This window comes from Camarhynchus parvulus, chromosome 5, assembly GCF_901933205.1.
Source record: "Camarhynchus parvulus chromosome 5, STF_HiC, whole genome shotgun sequence".
In the NCBI taxonomy this organism is placed as follows: Eukaryota; Metazoa; Chordata; class Aves; order Passeriformes; family Thraupidae; genus Camarhynchus; species Camarhynchus parvulus.
The window spans coordinates 21,684,923-21,708,445 of record NC_044575.1 but is presented as its reverse complement, the minus strand read 5'-3'; the positions used below and the strand labels follow the sequence as shown (position 1 = coordinate 21,708,445).

At 41.5% G+C, this 23,523-nt stretch overlaps 1 protein-coding gene across 11 annotated transcripts in view; it reads right to left on the bottom strand.

The window, feature by feature from the left end:
- TSPAN18 (tetraspanin 18) overlaps positions 1-23,523 on the bottom strand; it is a 129,629-nt gene that overhangs the window by 43,054 nt on the left and 63,052 nt on the right. For 10 of the 11 annotated variants that reach the window (XM_030950309.1, XM_030950315.1, XM_030950316.1 and 7 more), the window contains one exon: positions 15,623-15,753. The gene's annotated coding sequence lies outside the window, so the exon portion shown is untranslated. Of the gene's footprint in view, positions 1-15,622; positions 15,754-20,826; positions 20,873-23,523 lie in introns of those variants that run through there. The other variant, XM_030950318.1, reaches the window with a different exon arrangement.

The window sequence follows — 23,523 nt, the reverse complement described above, 5'->3', positions numbered from 1 at the left end:
GAGAGGATAGTTCATCTCCTCTTCATTATTACTTAACTTAGTGAGAATGTTCTCTGATTATGTTGGATATCCAGTTGATTTTATCCAGGTCTCTGCAAAGCACAAACCCACGTTGGCAATACAGGTAGCACAAAGAGATGAATCATGTCTGAAGGAATTTGCTCTCTCTGGATTTTTTCTTTTCTTTTTTCTCAGCACAAACAGAAACAATAGAAAAAGGTTTGAACTGAATAATTTCTATAAGACAGCTTAGCCAGAAGGTGAAAACACAATTTCTGAGATGCATTTTCTAATTTGAGATCTAGCAACCTACTAGCCAGGCTATTGAGCTAAAATTAGATTAAATAGAACACACCTTTTCTGCACAACCCTAACTTACAGATGTTGCAATGTGCTACAGAGATTAAAGTTCCTTATCTTTCAAGTCTGGTACTGTCCTTGCTTAAAACACCACTTGGAATTCCATTGTGTACAAGTTAGGAAGCATTTGGGGAATTTAGGATGAACAATAATAATACAGTGAGTAGTATATAAAAGAACTAACTAGTTAGATCTTAGCATCTTCTACAGGCCACTCTGACCAGACACTGAGAGTTATATTCCAACTCCAATGCACTGACAAATCCATGCTATAAGAAGCAGAAACAAAACCAGCTGCAGACCTACTGATATACCAGACAAAGCAGAACATTTCTCCAGGGGCATGGAGCCCAAGTATCCCCTCAGAACTTCACACCAGGGTAACAGTGTCATTTTTTGCCCTACCAGATCTGCCTGTCTCTGGCAAAGCCCCGTGTCTGTGCAGCCCCTTTGCTGTCCCACTGCAGTGGGGTCAGTGCTGGGGCTCTCCTCCCACTGCCCAGCCTCAGCTCCCTTTGCAGGGAAAAGGCACATGACAGCCTGCAGCCCAGGCTGGCTTAAGGACCAAAAGTCATCTACATCCAGGAGCCACAAAGATATATTTATTTTCTTCCTCTCTCTAAAATAAAATAAACCCCAATAATAATCATCCTAACCATAACACTTCAGTTTGCAAACACTCTTAAAGCTGCAGTGGGCAATAAATCAGACATGTCACTTCCAGCAATTCATCTCTGGAGTTGGTTGCTACGTGGCTGTAATACATAAAGAGGCTTTTTCCTGATGATCCTCAGGGCCAAAATTCTTTTTGTTGGCTCTTCTTTAAACAAACACTCCTGTAAATTGCAGTTGAATTTAAATTTATCATTCAATCCTAATTATTTTCCTCTAATCAGTGATCTGAGGGTGACTGTTAGGCTGATACATTGTCATACTCATTAAAAAAATTAATTCAGTTAAGACAACTCCAAATGTATGCACATGATATCTCTGCTGCAAACTCATCATTGCCACATAAGTCACACTGAAGGCAACCAAGACTTTTTGTTTTCAGGAGAATTGTCTCAAAAGAACAACAATAAAAATCAATAAGGGACAAAAGAAACTTCTGCAATGTCATGAAAGAGCAGCAAAATGCACTGAGGCTCTGTCAAAACACAGCTGTAACATCCCATCCCTTCCACATCACTCAGAAGGATACAAGAGAATTTTCAATAAAGCAACAGAACATGAAGGTTTATACATCTTTGATGTCCCACAGCTGGAGGGAAGGACAGCAGTTTACTAATCCTGTACCATTTCCCTTTCATTAGTTTAAGTTTTCAGTTTTGGATGGTGCTAAATTTAGAAGGAGAGGTTAATTGTTTAACCTTAGAAAAATAATTATGCTTCTTTTGGCGCTGCCTGAAAAAATTTCTTATTTTTAGTTGCCCAAAGGATTTAAAGCTCAATGCAATGGTGAACTCTTTAGTGGAGACTGTACCCTGATTCACTAAACAAAAAATCTGAGACTAGACTACAAGTTTTTATAGATTTTGGACCTGCCTGCCTATACTGTGGGAAAAAAACTCCCAACACTTATTTAAAACAAAACTTGAAATCGGGTTTGAGTTTTTTTATTTATGTTTTGTTTTGGCAGTTTTATTTTAAATCCAATGTTTCAATACTGCACATGTACAATTTAATTTCTTTTCCAGTTACTACTGTCATTTGGCTGGAAGAAGAGGTGGTGTGCCATACCGAAGTCTGGTTTGGAACTTTCAAACAATTTTTCAATCAGAATTTCTTTCAGTTCTGTAACTATTTGTCCTCCTATATGTTGTGATCTGTGGTTTTTTTTCCCCCCAGTAGAGGTAGTTGAGTAGTGATAATTCCTTGCACTCTCAACAAAACTGGTGTTCAGCCCAGCCTTGTCAGTCACATAGATCTGTGTACAGAGGTAAGAATTTCAACCTCCATTCTGGTCACTGTTTTTTTAAATTAATTGATACTAATATGGTTCCCAAAATTGTTAATCCACTCTCCATTTCAGCAGGAACCAGAGTGAACATTCACTCCTCCCATTTCAATTTTCCAGATATTACACAGGCCTTTCACATATTTTCTCTACTTCTAAAAATAGAAATCAGGGAGGAGAAAGGGGTGTAGTTTCCATTTTAAACCGAAATATTTATATGGTGTAAAGTGCTTAATCCAACAGGTTGTTGGGATATTAATACTAAAATTTGATTAGGAGATGGAATTTTATTGATACCCCTGGTCAGTACACACTTGGTTTACCGAAGTAAATAATCTGGTAAAACACATAAGAAATTTATTTATGAAGGTGGGAGGAAGAGAGCAATAAATAATTCAAATGACAAAACCCCTGTACCAAAGTGTAGCAATTTAATGTCTAACTTCACCTTCAGTAGAGAGAAAAGGGTTTCTCATTTCTACTTACAATAGGCACCAGCCTTCTGTGAATAGCTATTTACTGACAATCAGTGGCTTTGTGTGCATATTTGCATACATATATATGTATGTATGTATATATATCTATATTTATACACACACACAGAGCCAAGACAAAGCACATTCACCTTCAGCCCAGCTTTTCAACAGTTGCCTCGTAAGCAATCTCAGTGAGCCCCATCTCTCATCCTCTGACACCCTTCATACATGTGTAAATAGAAACACAAAGTGTGGACTGCAACCTCAGAACAATGCGCTTGTGTCGTCAATCATTTGCACTCATTTTGCAGAGATGCAAATACCTTCATAAATAAGATTTTCTAAAGACCTAGGAAAAACTGCTCCACATTTTCTGACCTTCTACCATTTGTCTTGAAACCCTTCAGGTTTTCAGACTTCTAACAGTTTTGTTTCTAATATTACTTCAAAGTATGGTGCTATCCTCCTTCAGCAATGAAGATGAGTCAAACTTTCATGTGACTTTGCTCAGGTGCTCATCTCCCTGCCACACACACTTCATTACACTAATTTGTTTTCACATATTAAAGCTGAATGTACATATTCATAGATCAGGTAGTATTCCTGTCATGGAAATTGACTGTACTTTGAGCAAGAGGACCCTGATCCATTATTTGACATCTTTCATGCTCTCCCAGTCTAAAGGTTAATTACCACTACTGACACAGTTCCTAAGTGCTGTTTGAAATAGCACAATGCTCTACAGATGTATACAGCAAAACCCATTGCAATATGAAATAGCCCAAATTTAAACTAGCTGAGCTTAAAAATTATTTTTGACTACTCTCAGTCAGTGAAGTTTATAGACATTTACCCATGTACTGTACAACAGGTCATCCTTCTATCAATAAGCCTTCATGTGCTCAGCAAAGGAGAGAGAAGGTTTTTGCCCTACAGTCAGCATAGTCCACTCTGAACACAAGAATAATGCATGACTTGGCCAGTCACTGTCGCCAAGCACTGATGTGTATGAACTGCAAAGAGCATTTTCATGTTTAAAATTAAATAATTTATTTTTAAATATTCAGCAGTCAGTGCCTTCTTCGTATTATACTCACAGGGTCTCAAGTCACAGGCTGTGATTCCATGTTGACAGGGAGGCTACTTGTCAGCAGCTGTAGTGTGAGCAACAGCAGGAGGCTCAGAACAAGCATGTGAAATAAAGTGCACACGCCAGAGACAGCACAGTGACTGCTTTGCTAAGTGGCACCAAGCGCTTCACCCTGCGGGAGCCCTCAGATCTCTGCGCCGAGCAGCTGGGCTGCACTTTCCTCCTATCAATAATAATGATAAATAATAATAACAGGAGCAAAGTAAAAGGAAGCTCTGAGCTTACAGACTGCATCAGGTGGACTTTGTGCTCCTGCTTCCAAGTGCACAGGGATTACTTTGCTCACCTCTCCCCCCACGACCTCTGCTTTCGCAGGGCTGGCTGGGGGGCTGAGATGCAGGACTGCCCTGTATCCAGGCAACAGGCAACCCCTGAGGCTCTGCAAACCTCTGCAATGCACAACAGGAGAAACTGGGACAGGTACCTCCCCAGACTTCATGGAGTGTGGGATAGAAGGAGCTTTTACAGTTTTAAAGAATAAAGGCAGAGAGTAAAACCGGTTGCCAAACTACTTTCTGTCAATGAAAGCATGTTCCAAAGTCTCCCTGGGGCTGCCTGGTCTCCCTGGGCCTGCCTAGTCCCCCAGCACTGCTCACTGGGAAGGTGCAACACTTACTGTGACATCCTCCTTTCTTTCTCAGGGCTCTGTATGTTCTCACCTAGGTACACCTCTTCCTGCTGCAGGAATTTTGCAGATTTACTAGCCACCTTATTGGCAGCAGTCTCAATTCCTGGAGCCATGTTTTGACCCTACCAGTATCATGATTAATGGACATGCACCCACATTACCAGGCTTCAGAGAGGGTTTGTGGGAGGAAAAGATCAGCTGAGAACAGATGATTCATCAATCCTTATATTCACAAGAAGTTCTTTATCGGCAAAGGGATAAACTTCTGGGCCAGAGAGATATGTGGGAGTATGTACACCGACTCCAGTGGCATTCAGATTTCGTACACAGTGCCTTGGGCAGCTTTACTCATCATGCACTGTTCCGCTCAGCCTCCAGCTTCAGCTGATGTTGACAGAGACTGGGACAGTCTGATGGAGATTTCGTATTTGAGGAAAGACCAAAGAACAACATGAACTAAGAAAGTTACAGACAAACCTGGTCCCCAAGCATCTTCAATTCTCAGAAAATCTATAGGCCACTGATATTCAAAACATGAACTGCAGAGGATGAAGCTATTTGAAAAAGAACTGGAAATATGCTCAGAGAGCTTCTGTAGTGTTCAGCTGCCTCTCAAACAATTCTTCAACCTGCCATATGGACATTATGTAATTGTGATATACAGGGAAGAACGGTCATGAATAAAAAAGGTATGACAAATTGCTGCATGAAGATACTCTGATGCAAACCAGGATTAATTCAAAGAAACTTTGTGTCTAGGATGAAAAAGGGGTCACAATAGCCCTTTCCTACCTTACTTGATTCTGTGTCAGCATTTGAGGTTCTTAGCCATAAACATAATTTGTGACACAACAACACTGCACAGCAAACACAACAGGTAGCCTAACCTTCCTCATCACCACAGTACTAATACACTATCCAGTCAGGATTTTTACTTTCATTCACCATAACTAGAAACATTAAAAAACACTACCCCCAGAGCTGTATGAAAAGATAAAATCAGGAGCACTCTTCAGAGCTTGGGAATTCTCATGACTCCTGCTGCAATATCAGCTCCTTGCCCATAGCTTTCCTTCTCTCTTACCAACTTTTACAGCCTCACTGTCTTGGCAAATAGCTAATTTTCCTTCTAGCACTGACAGCTGTTATTGTAGGAGACAGCACAGTATAAAGTTACTCATTAAGGGAGGTAAAGAACTACCTCCCTTCAACTCCAGTTGAACTTTGGGGAAAAATAAGTATAGTTCTTCTTTTCTCCTTTGTGGGCAATGGCATGGGACATCAGAAAATAATGGCCTAAGTGCACTTTGTACAGATGTCCTCGAGGAGATAAACTCAGGGCATGTAATTCCCATCCTTTCCAGTACAGGGTGGGGCTTCCCAGCCAGCTACACCAATGTTACAGCAATTTGCTTAAGTCAGAAGGGTGAGGTGGGATCTGTGTACCAGGTAGGTGTCCTGGATTTCAATCTGAGTTCATCCACTGACAGAGGAAGGGCAAAACTTTCTATCTTTTAAATCAGATAAGCTTTTCCCCCCAAAGTCTTATGTACATAAAGACTATCTTGAATCACGTAAATCTTTTTTACAGCTTTTCCCTTCCCAAATGTCCATTTTGCAACACTGCCTCAGCAAAAGCAAGAAGAGTTGCAGCAAAGAATCTGGAGGTATGGTAAATGGAGGGACAGAAGGATAAATAAGGGGCAGGACAGTGATATGGCACCACTGTAAAGCTGAAGCACAGGGGTCCTTTCTGAGACAAGAAGTGCTCCAGATCAGAGGTGACAGCAAAGATCCAAGGAGACAACTTAATCTTTTGTTAGGAAACCACTGAGATCTTCAGAGCACACTTCAGCAAAGAACTGCCACCACTGTCTTCTTGAGGACCTACAACTTAAAATACCCATTTAAGTGCTCTGGAGAAAATACTCCAGATGCTTTCACCCACTGCAAAACCAACTCTTCTGCCTGGTGCTGTTTTCTGCAAATCGATCCCTCATTCAGAAATTAAAAACAAAATGAACAGCATTGAAAGACACATCAGAGGAGCTCTGATTGAGAAGAAGCCCAGAGTGATGCTGATTGATGACTCCCAGAATGCCTTTCCCTGAAGCAATAATGAAGTACGTGCCTGGGATGGAAGCCCTGAGCACTGCATGGAAACACTTGAACAGCTCGCCTGCACCCACAGACCTCCCTGCCTGAGGAGTGTATTTAAAACTGTTCTGCAAAGCACTACTGTCAGGGTTTCTCCTGACAAAAAACAAACATTCCCTTCCCCTTCCATCCTCCTCCCCTTTAAATCAAGCTCAAACCCCAAATCTGGGGGCACTTCTACTATGTGTGTAATGGTATCTGTCCAACATTCCTCAGTAACAGAACCACTTGGAATGAGGAGGGGTGAGCTGCTCATCCTGGGCAGGCTCAGTACAAGGGATACAGGGAAGATAAACAATGCCCTTTGGAGGTTCCAAACAGAGCCTACTGCTGGTGCTGAAGGCAGTTATTTTAATCCTCAGCTGCAAGTCACTGGGACACAATAAAAGAGAATTAGCAAAGAAAACATTTAATGATAACAACGAGTATTCATGCTTTATTCCTTGACCTGCAGCTGAGAGTATTCAGTAATTCACAGGTGTATGAAAAAATAGGAACTGGAAAACCTAGAGCAGTCTCCCTGCCACTAAGAGTGGCAAAAGCGACTCATCAGCAGAAATAAGAGTAATGCCTGCCAGACAAGCCCCAAACCCTTTCAGAAATGGGGCACAAAAAGAAATTTTATATTTAAAAAAAAACCTAACCAAACGAAAATGACTCTGCATCAGTATACCCAGAAAGAACATAGCAAGATGATCAAAAGACTCTGTTGTTTGGATGACAAAAAGAAAAAAAAAAAAAAAGGCCAAATCAGATGGGAAGAATTGCTTCAGTTTGAACTGGTAAAGATTTCTTCTTCTAATTCTTTTTGTTTTGTTCTAAAACAAAAACAATACAAAGGTATTCCTTCCCATTAATTGCCCAAAGTTTTGTTGAATCTAAGATGAAATTTTATTTTTTTACATTTTCTAGCTTAAAAACCACCAACTACCCCAAACAAAACACCACACAAAGTCTCTTTTTATAAAATGTTTGGATCTAATTTTAATAGGAAGATGTAGGTTTCATTTTTCGATATTAAAAAGATCAGCTCGGCATTTCTAAACAAAAAAATATATTGCATTAAAAAATCTGGAAGTAAATATTTTAATGTTAACAAATATATAGATATATATGTAGCCCTACTATTGACTGAATCTATTTACTTAATTTTAACTTGATTTTATGAAGATCACGGTCTCTGTGAAGATTCTTGGATATAAAAGTTTGTGCAGTTTTTGTCTTTCATAAAAATGGCCTACTAGAGATGTGATTCACACACTTGATATGCACAGCTGATTTTCTATTCACAGGAAAAGAACCATCATAACACTAGACTTTTCATCAATTGTCATTACTACTGACCAATAGAAAATAACACAGAGCAAAAGACCAAGATCCCAAGGAGCTCACGCAGCACTTTGGGATTGGCTTTGTACACCTAACATTCAGGACTACTGAGTACCCCTGGGGATTTATATTGCTAGTCCTAAACATCTGGATTTACATTTAGCTAATTTGCACTTTTCCAAATTAGTTCTTTCCAACTACATCTTGAAACAAAAAACAAAACAAAAAACAGAAAACATTTCATCACTGCTTTTTAGAAGTCACCATCACTTATCCACATTTCCTGAGATGATTTGTGGAATATACACAACTTTTTCCACCCTGTGGTCACACTAAGTCTCCAGGAGAACCAGAGCTTTGCTGTACTGATCTTCAGGTATTTTAAACAACCATAAATTGTGCTCATGTGAGTAGTCTGCACTTACAGTCTTTACCGTGAACACTGGCTTTTGGCAGAAGGACCCAGAACAGCAGAATGCCAACTCCTGGTTCCAATCAGTTCAGAGAGACTTTGGCCTTCAGTGCTGCTACCAGATAACATACAGAACTGGGAGATGGAAAGGGAAATGGAAAAGCAAAGGCAATCCTGGCAAATAATTACACTTTCCAGTAACGTGATCCATACATGAATCCAACTCACAGGCCAATAATTGTGATAAACTTATAGCTCCATTCTGAGAGCTGAGTGTTTTGCATGGGGGTAAAAAGAACAAACTCTTTCCTTCTTGTTAACTGAATCCTTGTGGGAGAAATAAGTTAAGGCTGAGGATATTATTTTTAGCTTTCTTGGAATGTACTCTTGGATATGCATTGCAGCCAGAAATGTTATAAATGGTCCAGGTCAGTTTGAGGAGTCAGTGACAAATTCTGCCTTGCCAAACATGTCCTCTGTACTGCACTGGGTGTCCATCTTTCTCTCTAGCACCAGAAAGAGTTACCCAGACAGCAGCAATAATGCCCGTGTGATAACCCTGCTGCAGAGCATGGGGAAACCATTGGGTTGGATAGCCACAAACTCTAATATTCTGTCATTAACAGTCACCGGGGAAAAGTGCCAGAAAGAGTTCAAGGTGGCAGTTACACAAGGCCAGTTCACAGGAAAAGCTTCCTGCTACCCTCCTGATCTCAGGGGCTGGCTCCCGCCATGCTTCAGGGAGGGACTAAGCCTGTTAGTGCTCCTAGATACTTTAAAATGCCAAGACAGTGCTACAAGTCCATCTGAAAATTAGCACCTCGTTAGTGATTGGGCATTTGAAAATAAACCTTTCACAGATGTTTAAAAAGCAAATTTATGTGTCTTAAACATACTTCTTTGAAATTCATTTATATTTGCACATGCTGCTGGAGGTATTGGTCCACTCATGTGTGCTCTACTCCCTGTTTTTGGGACAGGAACAGCTGCAGACATGTTCAGCTCAAGACCTCCATGTGCTGGGCACTGGAAGCTAAAATACAGACAGAGCACTGCCTTTATAACTGCCTCCATCTCATCCAGCCACAAAAGCCTGTCCTCTCTACCTTAGCTCTGCTGACCCTTGCTTCTGAGGAGAACAGCCCTGAATGTCCAGCACAAGCATGTCCAAGGCTGCTCCTATTTTTTTATCTGCCAACAGCTGCCAACAAATGTAATGTCTGCCAAGGATGCAACTCCCATCCATTAGAAGGAAACTGGAACATGAGTCATCTTACAAAGGACAAACCAGGCATTAGATTATCATTATCTTTACGGTGCACAAGCCTGGCCAGCAGCTGACCCGTGTGTAGGCTCCTGTCTCAAAAGAGCTCTCAAGATTTTGACTAAATAGATGCATCAATGCAAGCAAGAAAGAAACCTCAGCTTTAAAACAGGTCAGGGCACTTGATAGTAATAATAACCTTTTGCATGCTCTGCAAGTTTAAAAATCAACTAGTTTTCAATTTATTGTCTTTTTAATGTAAGAATAGAATAGATTTTTTTTGATATGCAGTTTTACAAGGGAGGAAAGGGAATTTCTGGATTAGTTCTTTAATTTTTTCTTCCCATTCCTGTTTTGTCACAGAAAGGAAGAACAACAGGGGAAAATAGGAAGACAAACCTTCTAGAAGTAAAACATTTTCATCATCAGATTTCTATGAAGAGGAATGCAAAGTTCCACAAAGCTGGTTTCTACACAAAAGAAAATACATCTCCTACAAGAAAAATCTTATCAGCTATTTTACCATCTTTATATAGATGAGGAAGGAAGGCAGAGAGGAATCAAGCTACTTCCCACTGTCAGTGTGCAGTCTAGGCACAGAGCTAATAATTGAATGCAAAATTCCCCAAAACCACTTCACTACTTAGAGTGTAATACTATCCTTATTACTGATTTTAGTAGTTATCACCTTTCACTGATCCCAGCTCTTACTTACAAGCCCAAGAATAAAGCTTCAAATACATGCACACATACCCCTCTTATGTATCTGTTTCCTGAGAAGTCTCTACAGTGAGCGAATCGTTCTAGCAGCTTTTAAATTAAGTCCCCAGCTTTACTCAATAATTTTCAAAATGCATAAATCAAAAGTGACTGTACTTTTGTAGGTCTCAAAATAAGCAATGCAAAGCCTTCACTGCTGTTCTCAGGGACACCCTATCTCAGCCACTCACCCAGGACATGGCACAACAATGAAAGGCAGCTCTGCTTTCCTGTCCTGTCACATTGAGTAGACCTCATTTTCCCTTGACAAAGCACTTTACCCATGATAGAGTTAGTCAAACAAGCATTCAATGTAAGTGACAGGAGCTGTTAGAGATATATTTCTAATGACAATTTCTTTCTTCTTCCATCATGGTCGTTTCCATGTTACACAAGATCCCAACTTCATAGGGAAACAGCATAGCCCAAACCAGTCCCCACATGCCCCATGGTTAGCATCAGAAGGATTAGCTCCAAGTCCCTGGGACAATACCTCCCAAAAGGTCAACCCACTGCTGGCAGAATCAGCTGTAGCGACATTTGAGTCCTCTAGAGCCATTAGAGACAGAAGTGGCAAACCCGTGCCACGCTGTCAGCAGCCACTTACAGCCAGATGAGCGCCTCCTGCAGCAGAAGAGCTGAAACCTCCCTCTATCCCAGCTGAGATCACAAGTCTGCTGCTCAGAGAAGGTGCTCGGGATGCATGGCTGACCTGGCACTCACCCTCGACGCTTCTCTCTCCCAGTTAGCGCACACAGCAAACATCAGCCCCTGCAGCTCCTGGGACAGTTACAGTGCGAGCAGGCTGCCACCAAAACACCTGGCCTGGGAGCTTGCAGGGAGCTTGGAACAACGGCTGCCGGGCCAGGAGCATCCCATTTATCTGTGCAGAGCTAACTCAGACATCCCATGCCAGCCATGTACATGTCAGAAGCCATTTGCCGCTTCACTGGTAATTTGAGAACTGAGCACATGGGGCATCGCATCGTTCCACACCGCTCGCTGTGATAGCTCCTCTTAATACCACCGTGGACAGCATTTAGGGGGCACCAAATTGCCTTTCGTGAAGAAAAAGCTGAGTGAGCTCATTCCCCTGCTAAAACAAGCCCAGAGTAAAGTAAAGCCCAGAAGGTTTCCCCAGTTTTATTTCTAGTATAAATACAATTTAGGATAGAGGAAGATTCTCTTGGAGACTAATTTTGTAGGTATTGGAGAGCACAGCTTCTCCAAACAATTTAATTCACAGTCAAAAGAAAAATTAAAGAAAATTAGAACTTTCTCAGTATGATATCCAATTCTTTTGGTCAATGCAGCCTCCATTTACAGGCTTATATAAAAATTCTGAACCTTTAAAAATTCCTTACTCCATTCTCACAAAATTGCAGTTTCTTTAGAAGTTGTCAAACTGTTCAACATTTTAATAAGGAAAAAAAGTGTATATTTTCACTGCACATGCTGATAATCATCATAATAATATTGAACTATTAATATTCTGCCCAAAAATGTGTTTATAGAAACTACTTTCCCTTTTTCCACTTCTGTAATCACACCTCAGCAAAACACATATTGAGTATTGTGACATAATTGTGGTAAATGAACCCCAAAATTTGTTGCTTCTTCATTCTAAGAAGGAGTTGGGTTTTTCTGCTTAAATTTTTAACAAGTTTGCAACGTTATCAGTTGTTGAACAGATTTTTATGGGGACAATCAGCAGAGCTTCACAAGGAACCAGAAGTGATAGCAACCATACAAAGCACAAGTAAAAACTGCATTTCAATTCAAGAGGTTACAAGAGGATGCAAAAGGAAGAGTGACCAAATCTTATGCTCACATGCACAAGACACACTCATTCCTCTCCAAGATTTATCTTTTTCCCAGCTCCCAAACCTATGCTTTTCCCACTCCAGGCTCTGCCTCTGCTTTCTGGAGTCAGGGGACTCGGCCTTTTTTGTGCTCATGTTGCTCCAGCTGTTCCTTTGTAGAAGTTGGTAAGTGGATGTGTTTGAAGTCAGAAGCAGGCAGCTTCTGTTCATCAACAAGTGACAGTTGCACCAGGAAAAAATCCCAAACTTCAGGAGTCCTTTCCCTGAGCTGGTGCATGTTTAGACTGACCCCTGCTACCCACAGAACTTCATCCCCAAAACACTGCTGCTTGCAGCCTGGCTTCCTGCTGGCTCAAGCATTTCACCTGCCTGCTGGGATATCAGGCTGTGTTCATCCCCAGCAGTGGGCTTGGCCATCCAACAGAGAGCAAGCTGCTGGCCCAGACCGGTGCATGCCACTCACTCAGCACTTCAGCTGCAAACATGTATGAATATGAAGGGAGATTGTGAATGAAAAGGGATGCAGAGGGGTGCTCTCTGCCTGGCCCATGGCCTGAGCATCCTCTTAAGCAAGAAAAAGAAGGCAAGAAAACAAACATCATTATTACTCATTATTACTGAGTTCAAGATGCAGGAAAATGCAACATCCTCTCCTCCGGTCATAGTAGCTGGACCTCATCTTTTGCCATTTTGCTGCTTTGCCTCATCACCTGAACTGAGATAACAGAGACAAAGTAAATCTTTTGCACAGCCCAAGATGCTATACCATGTGTAGCATGGGCAACCACTTTCCTTTTGCCTAGAGCTTGCATCAAAACAGAACAACTTTCAGTGAGGGGGGAAGAAAAAGTAACTGCAAGAAATCGATTTCTTAGAAAGAATGTAACATTATGCCATTTTCCTTATATGGCCACTGGTATCCCATTGGCAGGGGTGGAGTAAGAAGAAGACTTGGGGGAAAAAAATTATATATATATATTCCCCGCTGGCCCTCACCCTCCATTTCCTCTTGAATTTCTTTATGACTGCACTGAAAGGGGTCAATAGCTCCCAACTTGAGAAATGTAGCTTTTGAAAGGACTATCACCAGCATCTGTATTTAAAGCATGCCTTTTACTTCACGGCCCCCCAGCTAATGCAAAGCTTTTAAAAGGCGAGCACAAGATAAACTTTCAGGGTAAAGAAAAAGCGAAGGGGAGAGGAGGAGCAATGCCTATCTGCCTTGGGCTTACTGACACTTTCACTGGAACAAAGCTTGCCTGGCAAAGCAGGGACAGGGAACATAAGCTGCAGATGATCCAGAGTGCCACGGATCATTACCCCCGGCTTTAGGCTCCACCTCTCCATGCTTTAAAGCACATTATGAAACCACGTGAAGCAGCCAAGCGCCAAACTGGAAAAGAGTTTCAAGTAATTAAAAACAATGGGAAAATTAGAGCAGGACTCATTGAGCATATCAAAGCTTTAAAATCTTCAGTGTTTAAGAATTTTGTATCTGACAAACACAGGCAACTTAGTCAGATTTTAATAAGTTTAATTAACTTATCTTGATAATGAAAGATTGCACCAGTGGCTAAGTGGCTAAGATTATATTTAGGCTTTCTGTTTGAAGAAATACTCCAGAAAAGCTATGGCATGTTAGAGCCAGGATTTATTGAGAGGGAGGAGGAACGGGACTGTAACCTCCTCCTTTAGTGCCAGAGGACAGAGCCCATGTGGAAGGCTGGCACATGCCCAGTTTTTCAAGACCCCCAGGCTCCATTTCACATTGAAGCCTCATTCAAACATCCAATGGCAATTATATTGCAGTTGCTTTTTTTATTAGGATGTTGGTTTTAAATCACTTTGGAAGTGGATGAATCCCCACAAGGAATTTGTACAGCTCAGGTGTTGCTGTACTCTCCAGGTGTAACCAAATCATCTGCATTCCAGCATTCATCTGCCTTAGAAACGAACTGTTCTCCCTAATAAAACTTTTCCCAATATGAGGAAGAAAACCCAGGTGAAATGTCACAGAAAGATTCTCTACTTTGTATTAACTAAATACAACCAGCTATGGTTTTCCATCTCAAATTTATTTGATTGTATCTGATTATTTAACTGTAACCTTTCAGTAAACATTAGAAGAAGCCCACACCATTCATCTAAGACAAGCCTGAAATTCACAGATGGAAAGGTGAAGTAGTACCTCCAGCAGCACCACACACAGCAAAAAGGAATTTCATCCTACCAAATTGTCTGGGAGAAAAGCCAAAGAGACCAGAGAATGCTCCAGAAGCACAGAAGTAAATTGCCTCTTCGAGTCTCTAGCACAGGCAGCATATGACTTTGCATTTCACTTTAGCTCCCAATCATGTTATCTTTCTCACAGGCATTCAAATACATTAGTCTGTACCTTATCAGATCCTGAATTACGACTGTAGAAAAGCTCCTAAGTCTGAGAAATGTAGTTCAGAGACGTTTATGGGGCTGTAATGAGTACTGACAGATAAGCCACACTCATGCAAACACGCTTGCAACTGACGTCTGGTTTAACACAATACAGCCCTAAGCCTTCAAAATACAGCCTAGGAAACAGAATCCCCCCATCACCTACTACTAATTGCATCTGCAGCGGTCAGGGGTTGAAAGAGAAGTAAGCAGATTAATTCTATTAGTCTGTGCAATAGTATCCCAAGGGGACAAGGGAAAATCCCATCATTTAAATCAGGGCTGGTAGACGCTGCTGGGAACGATGTTACATACTAGTAGGGGATTAAGAGTTTGGACTAAAGGGCCTCATTTTTTCTAGATCTGGTTTCCATGAGTCATAGCAATTAGAACTGCAAGGCTTTTGTGTTTGTTTTTTTCCACTTACAGATGACCTGATACATCTTTCCGTGTTGAAAACAACATTATTAAATTAATTTCTTACTAAACGCCTTCTCCACAACACACATTCCTTTATTCCTTTTTCTTAAAAAGGTTTCTGTTTAAATTAAAGTATTTTCTATACAAAATTATTTTAGAATACAAAATCTAAGTATTGCTTTATTAATACCTCATATGTCAAATTTTTCTTTTTTCAGCACATTCCTCCCAAGCTTTTAACCTATATTTATCTCAACCATATGGGCAGTCTTGATCCTCTGAAAGTACATTTTTGCTGAGAAACGTTCCCCATGCTGTAAATACATCGTAAGCTTTCATCCCTGCAGACGTGGCAGGCAGTGGTGACAAAGCCCTTTTTGAGCCAAATGAATGGAAAAAGTAATTTGCTCAATCTAGTGCAAGTGAGCCTGAGCATCAGAAGCACTGTCTGCCTTACCTGTGTGCTGCTTTGAGGGGACAGACTTTCAGGGAAATGCTTGTTCTCCTCAAGAAGTCAGGCTGTACTGAATATGCATCTGTCAGGATCCTTGCTTCAGGTCTCTAACACTGTGATCAAGGCTGGTCAACCTGTCAGAAACAGCAAAGAAAATACATAAGACACATACTGGACCTGAGGAGAAGGCTGCCACCTTGTTTTACTTTCTCCTGCTTGGGAAAGACCAATTCTTTCTTGTACACCTGAAGGAAATGAGGGGAAGCATCTCCCAATGACCATGAAGACCCTATCAAGGTCAGGACTAAAAGCAAAATCTTCTTCCTTACTTTCCAGTTCATAAGGCTGACCAGAAAAGGGCTTTGACTGGAAGGCAATAGGAGGACAGGACTATTTCTAGCAGAATAAGGAGGAAGCAACACAGTTGCTCTGCATCTTCCCCTCTTACTGCTCTGCACAGCAGAGGAGAGTCATGCCCAGGAAGAGATGCTGCGAGTCCCCAGGAGGCAAGTTCCAGAGCAGAGGATGGAGTGGTGTGTGATAAAACATAGGTAGTTAAGTGTTTAACACACACACCCCCTTTCTGTATTGTAGGCAACAAACATGCACACATCTGTTCACCTACTGGATAGACACCAAAGTACCACTTATTCTGAATGCAGGGAGCCAGAAATGATTGAGGATCAAAAAAAGGTGATGGAGTTAAGAGGCAGGTAAGGGTGGGAGGAAGATACCAACAGGGGCGAAAGCAATAAGGCAAGCAAAAGAAGGTAAATCAGAGCCTGCAGAACAGCATGAAAGGCCTGTGGGAGAGGAGAAGGGATCATGCCAGATTGCATCTGTTTTCTACTTGCAGAAATCAGCCAGACACGGGGCACAGAGGTGGGGCCATCACTTTAACTGAGCAATCCTTCCATAGCAGCTCCTCTCTGGAGAACAGCAGCGAGTCTGGATCTCATTCTCCCTGACAGCTTCAGTTCAGATATGAAGATGGCGCCATGTAAATCCATTTCATGATATTAATTCTCTCCTCTCTAGTCCATCTTGTTGATTTGCTTTCTTTTGAAGCCCAAATCCTCTGCCCTACCCAGCCTTTCCAGATCTCAGGGCCAACACCAACTGTCCATGTGAAACATCAGGTAGCATCTCTGACCCCTCTGCATCACACAACACTTAGCACCTCCTTCAGGATCGAGATGAAAAGCTGGGAGAGAGGGTCTTGTCACAGAAACTCCTCCCTGAGACAGGGCTGCAGCAGGACATGTCAAGCTCCCCATTTCTGTCATGCTGTCTGACGATGACAGCCATACTGAGCTGAACTGCCATTTGTCAATCCAGGTTTTTCAAAGCCACCTGCAAGCCAGCTGGAAAGTGCTAATGTCACAGCAGACCACATGAAAGGAAATTCCTCCCCCGCACAGGGTATCGGCCCTCTGTCCAGCAGCTCCCTGCTCCCCAGCACAAAGGTGTTATTTCACACTTGTCCAGGATGAGAGAGAGGCTTTAGTGGGAACACAGGGGCATTGGTGAGGAGTGCTCTGCACCCTGACATTCTTCTTACATGCAATAGAGGGTCATCATGGTCTAATGAGCAGAGCAAGGGCCCACCAAATGGTACTTGGGCAGATGTTCTCCATGCCTGTGTCTCCAGTGGACTCTTTCAGCACTTTCAGGGTGGTTCATCCTCCCATGGGTATTTGTTTACAGAACTCCTCTGCTCTGTACAACCTGGCGTTTCAAATACACACATACCAGCCACATCCTGGTTTCTTCGAAGGGGAAGGGCAAATATTTGTGAAGTGCTTGTATGCAGAAAATGCACATCCATATGCTTCTGCACAGGACAAAGTGCCTGCTGCCTAACAAAAACATATCCTGTTACACACAGTCCTAGTCCTTTCAGACATAAGGTATTGAATACTAATTCCCAGCCTTTGGAGACAGTGAGGGGGAAAGTTTATTCAAGTTTGTAAAGTGATCTGAAACCACAACATGGAAAGTGGCTCAGGCAGGCATACCAAGAGTCATCAAAATTTTGATTCAATGGCACCTTTAGTAGCAATTTTCCCTTTCCATTATGGAAGAACAGGTCTATCCATGTAAGCAAGCCTCATTCATCCCCTATTACTATTCTAGTTGATGCACCACTGTGATCAGAAGCAGAAGCTATACTATATTTAGGGTCACTAATAATGTATTTTGTCTTCTGTGTGTGCTTGCTCAGATGAGAAGATTTCAATCATCTCTATTCAAGGAACATTAAGAAACACAAGATATATCAGGTCATATAAATCTTCCTCTCCTGTGGAGGATCATGCCTCTCCTCTACCCTCTGCTTTGTTTAATCCAATTGAAAGTGTCTCGGGCAGCAGGAATACTCTCCTTTCTCTCAGCAGACTCCAAAAAGTCTGATAGAGAGCTGTCTTAAACACTTGTTTCATGCATAAAGAGTCTGGCTGGTTTTATTTTTTAAAAAAATGTGATTCCTTAGTATCTCACCAGAGTAAAAGCAGTAGCATGCGAGAAATGTGAATTAAGGAAATAAAAAGCGGGCTTCTTCTCCAAGGTTGATGTGGAGGGACAGAGATGGACAGCAGCACTAGAGCATCCAACACTCCTCTAGCCTGCAGGTGAATTTTCAATAGAGGTCTATGGATCATCTGGGCTCAATGCATTTTTAATATGAAAACAAAAATAAACAAAAGCTCAGTGTGGAATTTCTCCCGGTTGTTGCCCCAGTCTCACATTCTCCCCAATCAGCACTGGCTGCTATCAGAGACAAGACCCTGGATTAGACATGACCTGACCTGGACTGGCAGCTCAAGGGTGCTGCTCCCACAGCACTGCACGCAGCCCCACACCCTTGAGGCTTTAGACTCTGTGGCTCCTGAGTTTGATTTAAGGGGCATGACTACTGGAATTTAGTTTCTAAAAAAAAAGTTTTCTTTTAAATCTAACCCTCGTCACAGCTTTCTCCCCACCTCAATGTTTCTATGCTTTGGGGCCCCAGTGGTATGTTTTGCAAATTACTTTTTTTTCTTCCTTGTATACTTGTACAACCACACACATTATCACAGCCACACACAGCCACTTAATCAAGCATAAGCAACGAGAGTTTGTACTACACACTGACACAGACATCAGGAGGAACACAAAGCATTCCCATTTAACATTTTATGCATCAGAAATAACACCAAAACAGATGTAAAGCAAACCAATTCCTCATTACTTAACACAACACAAATCTTTGTGCATTAAATATAGGTGAAAGGGAGCTGTGGAGTTGGCATTAGCTTGACAGATGTTGAGATGAGCTGCACCAGAACTGAGTATCTCAGCCTGAAACAGTGCATGTTAAAAAGGTGTCTGCTTATTGTTTGATATGTGTATTTATTTACACAGACAGCTTGCTGACATGCTGAAGGGTTGGGGAGGGTGGTGTAGGCTGGCATTTTAAACTCAGCAGGCATTCAGCAAATGGTCTGTTATCCTTTGGTCATGTCACTAGCTTCCATTTTATTGCTGAGTGGTAGCAAAAGATGGGAGCAGGGAAGGAACCAGGATCCCCTCCACTGTGTAGATTTAACTCCCCTCCAGGAGCCTGCCCTTAGCATGCAAGGCAGCATTTCCAAGCTCAGCCTCCACAAGCATGTTGCCCCTAGGGCTCACCCTCCCATTTCTGGGGCCTCTGTGCCTTTGACACAGACATGAGAAGGGTCTCTGAAAAGCAAGTCAAGTGCAGCTCCATGTTGCATAAAGAGATTTTTCTTAACAAGAAAGAAAATTAATTAAGTGGCTAAAATCCCACAGGTTGGAAAAACAGCTGAGGAATTATCTTTCTATCAGGTTGGTAATGAGGACTAAAAAACCTCACACAAACATTAACAGCTTCATATGGGCTCATTGGCATTTCAGATGAGATGTGAGATTTGGCATTCCCAGGAGCACCAGATGCAACTCCAGTTACAGACCAGACTATGGGCAAAATAAATTTTGCCCTGCTGAAAACGGTCTTGTGACAATGTCTGAAAATTAAAGGTACATATCTACCTGCACAATAATTTTTTCCCACAGAAACTCTGGCCAGGGAGACTGTAAGTCACAACATCCAATGCCTCAGGTTAATCTGACTCACCTCTGAAACCTGAGTTTAGATATGTCAAGTATGTGAGAGAGTTCTTCAACATGCTGTGGGGAACAGCCAGCACACATCTGGGTGCACATCATATGACATGATCAGACACTGGCCAAATCCACCACCTCTACCCACAGCACTGCACTGAGCCCCACACCCAGGAGTTTCCCCATCAACATTGCTGGCTGCTCAGCTGTTAACACTCACAATTACTACTTAATGCTAACAAAATAATACAGGGTTTTTTTTCCCATACCCTGAAATGGAAAAACTACCTGATCTGGGATCAATGACAAGAATGGCAATCATATTCATGGCAACCACTGCTACTGGGGATCCTACCACCATGCTGAACTGCAGCAAACTATTCAAAGTTACATTTTGGAAATACTTTAACTTCCCTGGCAACTAAGGTGAAGGAATTTGTCCCCTCCCCCCAAAAGAGAAAGGGGGAAAAAAAAGTGAACTACTGGCCATCTTTCCCAAACATGCCTTTGCACATCTTCCTGCCCCTTTGTTACTGCTCATATCACAAGAGGTGATATCCCTTGGTCCCACAGAACCAAGCTTCTTACTGTGCGCAGCATAAAAGGGCTCCCTGCCCTAAAAGCTAGCTGACTAAACAAATAAAAAGCAGGGAAAAAATTGTATTTCCCTTGTTACAGATGGGAAGCAGAAATCCAGAGAGACATTGGCAGTAAAGATCCGGCAAGAAGCCAGTGGATGAACTGGGAAGAAAACATCTTCAGTCTTGAAGCTTATTCCTCCAGCGTGGAGATCACTGTATCTTCCTTTCCTGCTCTCCTGTTTTTCACTCAAATTTGTTCCTTTTACAGCTTGTAAAGTTCACTCTTAAAAACAAAGGTGATGGGCTACTAATGCTTCTCATTTTCATGGGGAGGAGATTTAGGAATTCTGATGTAAATAATCACAAGGAATTCTTAGCTGGCACCCAAATATTGCCCCAAAGAGGCCAAAGCACAACCCCCCCATCCCCTTAAATGAACAAGCGCTGGCAGGTGCAGTTTTGTGAAGTTTTTTGATATACCTAATCATGGGGCTTTCAACTTACCAACTCAGAACCACTCTAGTGCAGGTACTTCCAAGGTAGATGGTTCATATATTACCCATGTGTTAACAGTCAACACACATGATAACCCTACCAGATGAAAAAAATATTTTGAAACTGCATGGAAATGAAAGACATCTCTTTCAAGTGTTTCACTAATTAGCCAGACTTACCAAAGGCTAAGGATAATGGAGTATTTCCCCACTATGTCTGCCTCTCATTAATTCAAATGCCCTCTGTGCCCTAAACCTATTGGAAGAAGAAACCAACTGCACTTCTGAGCAATAGAATTAAATTACCTGCCCCAAGGAAGCAGGTTGCCTAACAGAAGCATTTGCAATATTAATAGCTACTTCAAATAATTTTAAACCATCATTTAACAACCATCAGTACTTCCTCAGTTTTTCTTGAGTTTGAAATATCTGTAGTGCATAAACAACAGTCAATCTAACTGTTTTTCAAGTTTTTTTCTTGTTTGACTCAGAAATGATGCTTTCTGTCAGCCTGAATTGTTAATTTAGGTTTGCTATTGCAGCTCTCTCCTCTTTCCTTGAATAAAGGGCTGGCTGATCCCTGGGATACTGCAGCACAGCACTTGGGTTTTCACACTCAAGCTGTTACTCTATTAGCTCTACAATCTGGCAGTTTTCTCTCCTACTTTTTAAAGGCTCTCATCTATCTGTTGTAGCTTTTTCCTCAGATTCACCTGGGAAGGAACATTGAAAATTTTGGGCAGGATATTCCCAGAATTACAGGAGCATCTAAGGGGAGAAAAAACCCCAGACATCCAAGGCAGCACACACTGTATGTGCAGCAAGGGTGTATGTCTATTATAGCAATTCAAACATCTGCTGGTAATGAGGTTAGTTTGGAAAGGCTTTGATTCCTGCCTAGGGAATTTAGTGTAGTTTGCTTGCTCCATGAGAATGCCATGGGCTTCCTCATGCAGTGTTAGATTCAAATAGACTTTCATGTATTACAGAGTTTTATGTATAATATATGTGTGTGTGATTCTGGTCCTTCAAAAGATTTCCCAGTGAAAAAGCTACTAGAGAATGGAGCACTTCATGGAGTTGTATAGCTCTTCAACTCTCCTTTGGAATGTGTCATTAGTTCTGCATAACTGACATCTCTGTTTTATCTTCTTCAGATCCCCTTTCTTTAAACAAACTCCAGATTCCCCCACTCCCAAAAAAATGTCTCTTAAGTCCTGATTGTTTTTCTTGAAACACACAATAATTTTAAAGGGCTTAGCAGGAGTATTTCAAGAGGAAAAAGTACACAAAACCCAATAATCAAGTGATAAAGGCCAAAGAGAAAGCCACAGTCAGTTATGGAAAAGGACATGCAATCTTGTTCCATTATCCTCTTGAAACGAAGAGTTAAATCTTGCAAAATTCCATTCCAGTGCCTGCTACTCCACCTAAATCCTCTGACCACAGCAACAAAGCCATTCTGTAGCACATCTTGGCATTTTCATCATGTTCCCAACATCCAGCTCATGGTTCAAAGGTTTTGGTCTTTCGAAGTAATGAAACTGGTGAAGAGCACATGAAATCAAATTGCTGAGTGCGAAGAGAAAAGAAAGTTGATTTTCCGAGACATGGAGGAAACCACCCTCTCCTCTCAAATCCTTCTGTGTATTCCCCACTGAGCAGGTCAGGTCTCCTTGCCCACACGTTACATCATTTCTGCATCACCTCAGTCCAAATTTGTGCTGTTCTTAACTGCTTCTTCCTGGAGTCTGGGGTGGCTCTGGCTGGGCACAGGTACAAGCAAGCCACAATAAAATATTGATCCCTGCGAATTACTGAACTTTTCTTCTGAATAAAGGCTATCATGGAAGAATACAGTGCAAATACACCCCCATAAATCAAATTAGAGCAACTTTAAAAATTACCAGTGAATAAACTTCCTTGGAACATGCAAGCCAGCAAAGTCACACACCACCCATGGTAGTACAGTTTAACTGGCTAGGATGGAAATCATGTTGTCATTGAACAACAGGGCTGTCCATGGCACAAAACTGAGGAAAGGCAGACCTGAGCCCTCCAGAAATAACCACTAGATTTTCAAGTACCAAGAATCAGATACAGACAGAAATTCCTTCCTGTAACTGGGAGGAATGAAGAACATACAGAATCAGCCAAACAAAGAGTTGTGCAAGATAAAGAACTCTAAGTGAACACCAGGCAAAGACATCCATCCATTCTATTCCTCTCCCAGAAAACAAAAACTAAAAGTTTTCATAAGAGCTGTGTTTTTCTTTTTCCTTTCTACTCTCTGTACATTAAAAAAAAAAAACAAAACCAAACCAACAAAAAAAAGCCCAACCAAAAAAACTCAAAAAAACCCTAAAAAAACCCAACCAAACGAAACCTCACAAAAAAAACCACAACAAAAACAACAACAAAAAAAACCCAAACCCCAAAACAAATACAACAATCTTTCTGACCAGCAATCGTTCATGAAAGAACAAATCTGACAGCATTTTTTCCTGGAATTCAGTGTTAAAAATGATCAAAACTTCAAAACTTTTCAATGGTCCAAAAGAAACATGGCTATCAGTAGGTGTATTAGCAACTCCAGCACATGTTAGAAACATAGGGATGAGGTAATTGTTTCTTTAGCTAAGGCTCGATTGTTTGAGCACCTTACAGCCATTTTGTGTTGCATGGCATTCAGAGAATTATAGCACAT